Source organism: Arachis ipaensis, chromosome B08 (genome assembly GCF_000816755.2).
Source record: "Arachis ipaensis cultivar K30076 chromosome B08, Araip1.1, whole genome shotgun sequence".
Taxonomy (NCBI): domain Eukaryota; kingdom Viridiplantae; phylum Streptophyta; class Magnoliopsida; order Fabales; family Fabaceae; genus Arachis; species Arachis ipaensis.
In genome coordinates this window covers 27,642,174-27,652,464 of record NC_029792.2, presented here as the reverse complement: position 1 = coordinate 27,652,464, position 10,291 = coordinate 27,642,174, and the positions used below count along the sequence as shown (strand labels likewise).

At 35.5% G+C, this 10,291-nt stretch overlaps 1 pseudogene; it reads left to right on the top strand.

The window, feature by feature from the left end:
- Nucleotides 211-10,291, top strand: part of LOC107610829 — a 71,937-nt pseudogene continuing 61,856 nt past the window's right edge.

Sequence of the window (10,291 nt, the reverse complement as noted above, 5' to 3'; positions counted from 1 at the left end):
CTCCTTGGTTGCAGTTGTCCTTCCATCCTTGGTTGGGATTGTCTCTCCATCCTTGGTTGGAATTGTCTCTCCATCCTTGGTTGGAATTGTCTTGCCAACCTTGATTGTAGTTACCACCTTGATTATAATTACCGCCTTGTTGATAGTACCCTTGATTCGGATGGTTGTAATAAGCATTAGTAGCCGCCAAGGTGTTGTCTTCTTGGAGTTATGGACATTCATCAGTGTAGTGAGAATAGCAAGCGCATATTCCACACACTCTTTGAGGGACCAACTGCTGACATGGTTGTTGTGGAGGAGGCTGAGGTTGTTGTTGATTGAGCTGGAGCTGCTTGAGTATATTGGTCATCTCTCCCAGAGTCTTGGTGAGAGCGACGGTCTCACTACTAGAAAAAATTTCCGCAACAGCTTTGGAATGATTATTCCTTTGCCTTGCATTAGATCGGTGATCAGTTGCCACGCTTCTGTCGCCGTCTTGTACTTCGTCAGAGAGCCATTACTTGCAGCATCTAAGAGGGTCTTGTCCTGAGGCTTCATGCCTTGGCATAAATAGCTAATCAACACGAACTGGTCAATCTTGTGATGGGGGACATGAGTCAACGAGATTCCTGAAGCGTTCTCAATACTAGTAGATAGTCTCTGATTCGCCTTGAATGATGCAGAAAATTTCCTTCCTCAATCTATCTGTAACCTCTGCTAGAAAGAACTTGTCCAGGAATTCCCTTCTGAGCAGATCCCAATTTGTAACAACAGCTTCCGGTTGAGTATAGAACCACTCTTTTGCCTTTCCCTCAAGAGAAAATGGGAAGGCATATAACCAAACGGTAGTCTCATCTGCACCATGTCGCCTAATAGTTGAGCAAGCTGTCTGAAAATCTCTAAGGTGCTTGATAGGCTCTTGAGCAGGTAAGCCATGGAACTTAGGCAAGAGATTGATCAATGCGGTCTTCAATTCAAAATCCGTAGCCAAATTTGGATGACGTGCTTGATATGGTTACAGTGTAAAGTCCGGAGCTCCTGCTTTCTGGAGAGTAATCCTTCTAGGCTCTGCCATAGTATCTACACTTAAATCAACAGAAAAGGCGTCAATAGAATCAGTTGAAGAGGGACTAGTGTCTTCCTCAAATGATGCTTCGGACTCAACATCAGATGAGACTGGTGAATTGGGTAAAACCCCTTCACCACCCTCAGAGGCTAACCGACGCCGAGCTCGCCTAATACTTGAAATAGTCTTTTCAATCTCAGGATCAAATGCGGCTAAGCTCGGATCCAGTAATGAACGCGTCATTCAAAGAAAGAAACATAGAGCTCATGGTAATAAAATATACTAAGAAAAATAATTAATAACTACTACTACTAAATAGAAAACACACCAATACGAATAAAAATAAAATAAAGAAAATACAATTATGTAAATATAAAAATATTTACACCAACCAATAATTTAGCACACATATGCAACTCCCCGGCAATGGCGCCAAAAATTGATGGGTGAAAAAATGTCGGTTAAGAAATTCTTATAAAAGTAGCGTTGCAAGTACAGTCTTAACCGACGAAAATTCTACTATCAATTTGGAAGTGTGTCACAATTAAAATTAGATAATCGGGAGTAGAATCCCGGGTCGTTTCCCAAAGAGTTGACACAATGATGTTAGTTATTGGTCAGGAATTTTCTGAATATTTTTTTGAAGTTTGAGAACAGAAAAATAAATGGCAAGGAATTTAAGCACTGAATAATAACAAGGGGTGTTATGTATTTAATAAAAAGGTCTTGGCTAGGAGTGAAAATTGGAGTTCCTATCCTTGTTGATTTTTTCCAAGTATAATAGTAAAAGTTTATTGCTTCCACTTAGTTATCCTCTTGCAGTTGCAGGAAAGTCAAGTGGGTAGCACTAACTCTGATTCACAAGTCCTAGTCACTTCCTATGGAAGGATTAGAGTTAGTGAAATATGAGTTAGCCAGCAATTCCCAATTACAATTAATACTTAAGTATTCCAACTTAAGGGTTTTCAATTAATCAACTCCAAAACCAAGTTAGAATATCTACTCCATTAATATGAATACCATTTTCACAAACATGTCAAAGGAGTAAATAAAAGACATGGTGATTATAATAAATTGATAAAATTAAAATTCGCATGAACAATAATTAAAACGAATCAAACAAGCAATAGAAAAAAATAAATATAAAAATACTTCACTGCATTAATAGAACTCAAAAATAACAATATCCATATATGAACACAAAGCAATTAAATGGAAAAGAGTAATTGAGTTATTAGAAAAGCAAACTAAAGAGATGATGACTTCAACAGAAGGTAGTAGCAGCTCTCTCAATATCCAATCCAAAGCAAAACTAAGAAATCTAAGAACCCTAGGAGAAGTAGTATTTTCTCTCTCTAGAATTCAAAAACGAAAACCAAAACTAAGTGAAAAAATGAAGTGTCCTGAGTCTCAGCCACACCCCTGCCTCTAGTCTGCATTTTTGGGCTTGAAACTGGGTCCAAATCAGCCCAGAAATTGCCCCCAGCGAGTTCTGATAAGTGCAGCACGTGATGCTGTGTCACGCGCACGCGTCGGCCACGCGTATGCGTCGCTAGAATTCTACGCTTGTCATGCGTACGCATCGTTGTAAGATGCGCCAATTCACATGCATGCATCAGCCATGCGTACGCGTCGATCCTCGCTTCTAATCTCTCTAGTTTCTTGTGTTCGTTCCACTTTAACATGCTTTCTCTTCATCCTTTAAGCCATTCATGCCCTGTAAACCTGAAAACACTTCACAAACACATCACGGCATCGAATGGTAATAGAAGAGAATTAAAAATTAACAATTTAAAGGCCTAGGACACAAGTTTTCAATCATATCACAAAATTAGGAAGGAAATGAAAAACATGTATTTTCAATGAATAAGTGTGAGATTAGCTGATACAAACCCACTCAATTCAGTCCAAAATATATCATAAAATAGTGGTGCATCAGTAACATTGTATTTGTATATAAAAATTGAGGTACAATTTGTAATTATATAAGTTTTCGAGTATTTTGGGTAATAAATAAAGTATAGGGGTAAAATGGGTATTTTATAAAAATTCAGGGTTACTTTTATAAATATTGATATAAGTGAGGTTTCAAATATAATTTTATAAAAATTTTGGGTTAAAAATAAAATATTTAAAAGTTTGAGGTTTAAAACGTAGATAATAAGAGTTTAAGAATAAAAGCTTTACAAAGCTAAGTTGACGAGGGAAGAATGTGAAGTTGAATTATGGTAAAGAATTAAAAGATTGAAGAAAATAAGAGAGAAATAAAAGAAGTAAGAAAATAAAAGAAAAAGATGAGAAAAAAAAAAGAAAAGAAAAAGAACAAAAGAGAAGGATGTATTAAGTTAAAGGATCTCTGCCACAAAAGAGTAGAAAGCAGTGACTGAAAGATTTTAATGAACGTCTGCTACAGTAGAGCAGTTAGAAAAGAAGTTATTAATTAAAGGGAAATTGAGTGTTGTTTGGGCCTTAGTGCCAAGTATCTAGTGGGGACGGCAATTTGTAACGCTCACTAGAGATCGAAAGGAAGGTTCTCCCATGAGGACGGCGATGCGTAACGCTCATGGAGGGGTCATTGGCTGAGATAAGGACAGCGATACGAGATGCTTATCTCAGGACCAATGTCAGGAATCGGGCAACAAACCGACACATGATCTCATGGCCTATATACGAGTAGACATGCATCATACTTGTTTGTGCATATCTCTATGTTGTGAAATTCTGTGAACGTGTCTGTGTATTTTCTGGTTAATTGACTTCTGAGTAAATTACTTGTTATGCTTTGTTGAAGTTTGTCTGTGTTCTGTGGTGTGGTGTGTTGCTGTTGACTAAGGAATAAAATAAAATGAATATAACTATACACCCCGACCCTACTAAGAACTCTCCAGTTCTTACCCACTATTTCCACCCCCTTTCAACTACAGGTGCGAAGGTTTAGTGCGGAGCTACAGGAGCATAGAAGATTATATTTCCAAGTTGAGTTTATAGATTTTATTTTTCCCTCGTCATTTATTATTTTTATCTTTTAGAGGGGATAGGACTTGTATTTGAGAATCTTGAAAGAAGTTAAGTGATTTAAAATAAAGTCTCATTTTGTTTTCTTAATCAAAGTTTTGGTTCGTATTAGTGAAGGCTCAATATTAAATAACGATAGTATAAAATAAAAAGTTTAGAGGTAAGTAACACCTGAGCTTTTGGTACGATCATGAGGTGCTAAAAGTTAGGGTGTTACATTATGGTATCAGAGCAGTTTGTTCCTATTAGAGCCTTGGGAATGGACTGACTATGCTTTACTGCATACTCTAAGTGTCTGTCATGCAGTAGGACTTGTCCTAATAACAAGAGTTTGAGTTTCACATGCATGATTGTCTATTGATTAATGCTGTTAGTCGACCGTCGTATCCCTCATGATATTAGGTCTGGCCAACTTAATACTGATGATTTGTGTATACAGAAAGAACTAATCAACTATCATAGACAAAATAGAAGTAATAGGTAACGTGAATCACGAGGTTTTGGGAAAGTTATAGCTTACTTTTGAGGGTTTACTCCATTTCGAAGTATGATCTTTGTTCGTGCCGCGTAACTCCGTGCTCCATTTTCCTCTTTTGTCATTTGTAGTGAAGTTTCTTACTTCAGATTTCCTTTTGGAATATGATTTGACTATATTTCAACCATTCTTTATTGCTCATTCATATCTCTGCTCGATCGTAATCCTAATTATTCACTTGATACATTTGAAACATTCATCCTTGATATTGCTCATATTCCTCTTTATGAATCATGTGTTCTTTGATTTGGCTTTGAACTTGTTTCTGCATAATAATGATTCTTAATTCTTTGAGAATGTTAGATGTTCTTTCTTGATTAGTTTGCATCAAAACATGTACTCTTACTGTGCCACGTGATAGGCGTACTGCTTATTCATTCATTTTTCATCTCTTACATCCCTTGTTTCAATTCTTTTCGAAACCAGATTTGATTGTCTATCTTTATCATTATTTTTACACTTCTTCATAAATTTTGTACCTTTCGATCTAACCTTGAATTTGTTCTGATGCAATGCATAATCCTTAATTATTAAGCGATTTGAATTTCCTTGCAAGCTAATTATACGATTGATCCTTCTATTTTGCATTCTACAACTTATGTGCTTCCTGCTCAGATTACAACCCTTGACTTTGTGCTCCTCTACATGAATGATATAATCCCTCGATAAAAATTTCGAACTTGTTTTGATATGATAAACCATTTCTAGTACCTTTCTTCGAAAGTTCTTATTTTGGAATCTTCTTTGGAGAGAGTTTTGCTTTGATTCTTTTTCTATCCGACCCTATCTGTTCATTCGAATCTTTTCGAGTATTCATCCATGACGTTGCTTGTATTTTTCTCGTAAATCTAGTTTTTTTCGTAGATTTCGAATTTATTTTATTGTATCAATTTTCGAGGGTGAAAATTTTTGTAAAGTGGGTAGGATATAACGACCCACATTTTTGAAAATCTAAATATAAATAAGTTATAATTTATTTTATTAATTGGAGTTCCTTATTTTTAGAAATTATTTTATTAAAAGTAATTAAATTAATTTTATAACTATTTGAGTTTAATTAAATTCAGATTCTTATATATATTTTTATTATGAAAACTCCCACTACTCTTAATCCAATCAATTGTAAAACAATCCAACCCAAACAAATATTTACTCAGCCCATACCAAAATAAAATCATAACAGAGCTTTGAAAGAGAGGATGAGGGAGACTGAGATCTCTCTGAAACCCTAGAATTTTAATGTCATCGCCACCGTCACCGCCATCCATGTCTTTACCGCTATTGCTGTCATTGTGTCCTTCATTGAGGTAATGCTTAGATCTTCTGCTTCTACGTCGTCTTCTATGGCGGGTTCTTTCGCTAGTTTTGCTTTTGCTCCAGTGGCTTGAAGCACTCAGAGTGAGGTTTCAGCGCGGACGCGTGATGAGCGGATATTTTATACGCCTTTTTGGCATCATTTTCATATAGTTTTCATTATGTTTTGTTTGAGTTTTATTATGTTTTCATAAGTTTTAGTGCAAAATTCATATTTTTGGATTCTACTTTGAGTTTGTGTGTTTTATGGTGATTTCAAGTATTTTCTGGCTGAAATTGAGGAGTTTGAGCAAAAGTCTGATTCAGAGACAGAGAAAGGACTGCAGATTATTGTCAGGATCTGACCTCAGTGCACTCGAAGGAGCTTTTCTTGAGCTCCAAAAGTCCAAATGGTGCACTCTCAATAGCTATGGAAAGTTAACATCCAGGGCTTTCCAAAAATATATAATAGTTCATACTTTGCTTTGAAAATGAAGGCCTAAAACTGGGGTTCAACGCCAGCCACCAGCCCCATTCCTGGTGTCCAGCGCCCACAGGGGAGCAGCTGGCGTCCAACGCCCAGGATGGAGTCCCTAGCCAGCGTTAAACGCCCCTAAGGGGTACTAGCTCATGGAAAACACTCAAGCTCGGCCCAAACACTCACCAAGTGGGCTCCAAAAGTAGATTTTCGAACTACAAGACTAGTTTATCTTATTTTTGTAATTCTTAGTTATTATATTAGTATATATAGGAGAAGATCACCCATGTTTAGGATCTTCTACCTCATCTTTGCCCATTCGAACCTTTTTCTTTTATTTCCTGTACAGTATGAGTCACTAACCTCCTAAGGTTAAGGTCAGGAGCTCTGCTGAGTTTCATGGATTAATAATATTATTGTTTTCATTCAATATGTCTGATTCTATTCTCTTATGCAACCTCGTTCTTCATCTTATGAATTGAGGGTGACCCGTGACAATCACTCTTGTTCTACATGGGTTCCGTGTAACTCCTGACCTGGATAGCGTTGAACTAAAGCTAGAGATTGCATTGCGGATTCCAATAGAGCATCTGAGCAACTTTGGATATGTGATATGAAATCCCATTGACTTTGGGTGTATGAGGTCTCTATGGCACTAAAGCTAGAGTTAGAGAAGCAGTACTTTCTGATCCAGAAGATCTGCCTTGTCTGTGGTACCTTGAGTAGGATCGTGAAGGGGAGTGAATTGCTTAGAGCTTCATCTTCTGCTACAGTGAAAAACCTAGAGGTTGCTTGATGAGAGGACATGAGTCATCTCAATATAGTGGATTGCAGCAGTGGATGAGGTTAACTTGATGAGAGGACATGAGTTAATCACTTATGGTTGCCATTGAAGGAATCAGAAAGTTATTGAAGAAGACAGTAAGAAAAGTTAATCCGGAAAGACAAAGCATCTCCGAAGCCTCGACCATTCTATCACTATTGAATTATCATCTATCTAGTAACGTTTTATTTATTTATCTGTTTTATGTATTTTTTTCGTGACAAACTATATTTTCTATCCGCCTAACTAAGATCTGCAAGGTGTCCACTTCTTGCTCAAATCAACAATCTTCATGGGATCGACCCTCACTCACCTGAGGTATTACTTGGACGACCCGATATACTTGCCGGTCTATCTGTGCAAATTCTGCGGAGCCAGTTTCGTGCACCAAGTTTTTGGCGCTGTTGCCGGGGATTGTTCGGATTTGACAAACTATCGGATTATCTTGTTGCTTAGATTAGGTACTTTTTACTTTTATTTTGAGTCTTTTGTTTTCTTTTCAAAAAATTTTCAAAACCTTTTGCTTTCTTTATTGATCTTTATCTTTTGTTTGTGTCTTTTATTCTTGTTCTTGTTAAAGTTTCAAATTTTCTTGTTTCTTTTTCCAAAAATTTTCAAAAATGGTGTCTTTTGTTTGAGTCTAGTGTCAATTTTTAAGTTTCGTATTCTTTGTGTGTTCTTTGTTTCCTTTGAATTTTCAGAAATTGTCTTAGTGTTCTTTCTTTGTATTCAAGTTGTTCTTGTTTCTTTTCTTGTTTTGATCTTAAAATTTTTAAGTTTGGTGTCTTTTGGTATTTATTTTCTTAATTTTCGAAATTTTGTGTCTTTTGATCTAAAAATTTTAAGTTTGGTGTCTTTTGGTTGTTTTTCTCTTTCCTCATTAATTCAAAAAATAAAAAAAAAATATCTTTTCTATCTTTATTTCAAAAATATTTTTGAAAATTTCAAAAGATTTCAAATTTTAATTTCAAAATCATTATCTTATCTTATCTTAATTTCAAATTTCAAATCTTATCTTTTTAAACCTTTTCAAATTTTTGCTTTTAAATTGATTCTCTCTTATCTTATCTTTCTTTTAAAATTTAAAATTTAAAATTCAAAATTTTTTCAAATCTTTATCTTATCCTTTGATTAAATTTTAAATCATTATCTTATCTTATCTTAATTTTAAATTTCAAAATCAAATCTTTTCAAAAAATCAAATTTCTTTCAAATCTTTATCTTATCTTGTTTTAAATTCAATTTTCAAAATTCAAATTTTAAAAATTCAAAATTCAAATTTCAAATTTCAAATTTCAAATTTCAATATCAAATTTTCTATCTTATCTTATTTTCAAATCTTTCTTAATTAGTTACTTGTTTTCTCTTCCTTCTTTTTCAAAACTTACTTATCTTATTTCAAATTTTAAAACTTTCAAATTTTAAAATCTCGATCTTCTTTTTAAATTGAATTTCAAAATCAAATCTTTTATTTTCAAATCTTGTTACTTCACTAGTTGCATGTTTTATTTTATTCTCTTTTTATTCTCCTTTTTCTTTCTTCTTTTTCAAAACCTCTTAATTACTTTCTCTCTCTTCTTTTTCAAAAATCTCATCTCCTTCTCCCTCTCTATTTTCAAAAATATCTTCTCTTTTTCCTCTATTAATTTTTGAAAACTATCCCTATTAAAGGATATCTTCTTTTCTTTTCTTCTTGATCTAATTCTCTCTAATAAAGGACTTCTATACTCTGACATAGAGAATTCTTTTCTTCTTCTTTTCTTGCATTCTTTCTTCTTGTTTATGAGTAGGAACAAGGATAAAGAACCTCTCTTTGATCTTGATCCTGAACCTGAGAGGATCTTAAGGAAGCGTTTACAACAAGTTAAAGCACAACACTCTGGAGGAAACCTCACAGAATATTTCGAACAAGAAATAGAAAATACAAGCATGGCAGCCAAAAAGAATAATGGAGGAGATGCAAGGAAGGTTCTTGGTGACTTCATTGCACCAACTTCTGACCTCTATGGAAAAAGTATTTCCATACCTTCCATTAGAGCAAATAACTTTGAGCTAAAGCCTTAGTTAGTCTCTCTCTTGCAACAGAATTGCAAATTTCATGGACTTCCACTGGAAGATCCACATCAGTTCCTTTTTGGATTCTTGCAAATCTGTGACACTGTTAAGACCAATGGAGTAGATCCTGAGGTCTACAGACTTATGCTTTTCCCTTTTACTGTTAGACACAAAGCTAAGATATGGTTGGATTCTCAACTTAAGAAAAGCCTAGACTTTTGAAAAAAGTTGGTCAATACTTTATTGGCCAAGTTCTTTCCACCTCAAAAGATGAACAAGCTCAGGGTGAAAGTTCAAATCTTCAGTCAAAAAGAGGGTGAATCCCTCTATGAAGCTTGGGAAAGATACAAGCAACTGATCAGGAGGTGTCCTCCTGACATGCTCTCAGAATGGTCTATCCTAGCAATCTTCTATGATGGTCTATCTGAGATATCTAAGATGTCCTTGGATCATTCTGCTGGGGGATCACTCCACTTGAAAAAAATGCCTAAAGAGGTGCAGGAACTCATTGAAATGGTTGCAAACAACCAATTTATGTACACTTCTGAGAGGAACCATGTGAACAATGGGGCAGCTCAGAAGAAAGGAGTCCTGGAAGTTGACACTCTGAATGCCATATTGGCTCAGAACAAGATCTTGACCCAACAGGTCAATATGATCTCTCAGCATTTGACTGGATCACAAGCTGCAACTAGCAGCACTCAAGAAACCTCCTATGATGGAGATGCCTATGATCCAGATCAACCCTCAATGGAGGAGGTGAATTACATGGGAGAATCCTATGGAAATATCTACAATCTTTCATGGAGGAATCATCCTAACCTTTCATGGAAGGATCAATAGAAGCCACAGCAAGGCTTCAACAATACTCAAGGTGGAAGAACCCAGAATAGGTTCAACAACATACCACCATTCCCATCTTCTCAGCAACAGATGAAGACTTCTAAGCAGAGCCTTTCTGACTTAGCAACCATAGTCTCTGAACTCTCTAAGACCACTCACAGTTTTATAACAAAAACTAGGTCCTCCATCAGAAATCTGGAGGTA